Source organism: Chaetura pelagica, unplaced genomic scaffold, assembly GCF_000747805.2.
Source record: "Chaetura pelagica isolate M959 unplaced genomic scaffold, ChaPel_1.0 scaffold794, whole genome shotgun sequence".
Taxonomy (NCBI): Eukaryota; Metazoa; Chordata; class Aves; order Apodiformes; family Apodidae; genus Chaetura; species Chaetura pelagica.
In genome coordinates this window covers 4,049-4,413 of record NW_009953058.1, presented here as the reverse complement: position 1 = coordinate 4,413, position 365 = coordinate 4,049, and the positions used below count along the sequence as shown (strand labels likewise).

The window sequence follows — 365 nt, the reverse complement described above, 5'->3', positions numbered from 1 at the left end:
CCCCATGCTTGGGGACAGGCAGGGCCAGGACGGAGCAAGGGGACAGTGAACCCACAGTGCCACATGCAGGCAGGGCCAAGGGAAATGGGTGGGGACAAGGGGACCAGGCGGGGACAAGGGAAATGGGAGGGGAAAAGGCGGGGACAAGGGGACCAGGCATCCCTAGCCCCCAGGTGATGCCCATCCGGAGGGGATTTGCAGCGCCCCCCGCTCCCCAGGGCTGTTCCCAGAAGGACAGGGGCCTGGCCCTGGCACAGAGGGGACAGGGCCGGTGACAGCAGCAGAGGGACAAGCCCCGTGACGGCCGCTTACTTAAATCCCCAGCCTGTCCCCCCCAGGACGATGGCGGCCACCAGCACGGGCCC

General features: G+C 67.9%; 1 protein-coding gene across 1 annotated transcript in view; it reads right to left on the bottom strand.

Moving 5' to 3' along the window:
* ADAM11 (ADAM metallopeptidase domain 11) overlaps positions 1-365 on the bottom strand; it is a gene marked incomplete at its 5' end in the record, with an annotated part of 5,161 nt that overhangs the window by 1,342 nt on the left and 3,454 nt on the right. The window lies entirely within an intron of this gene.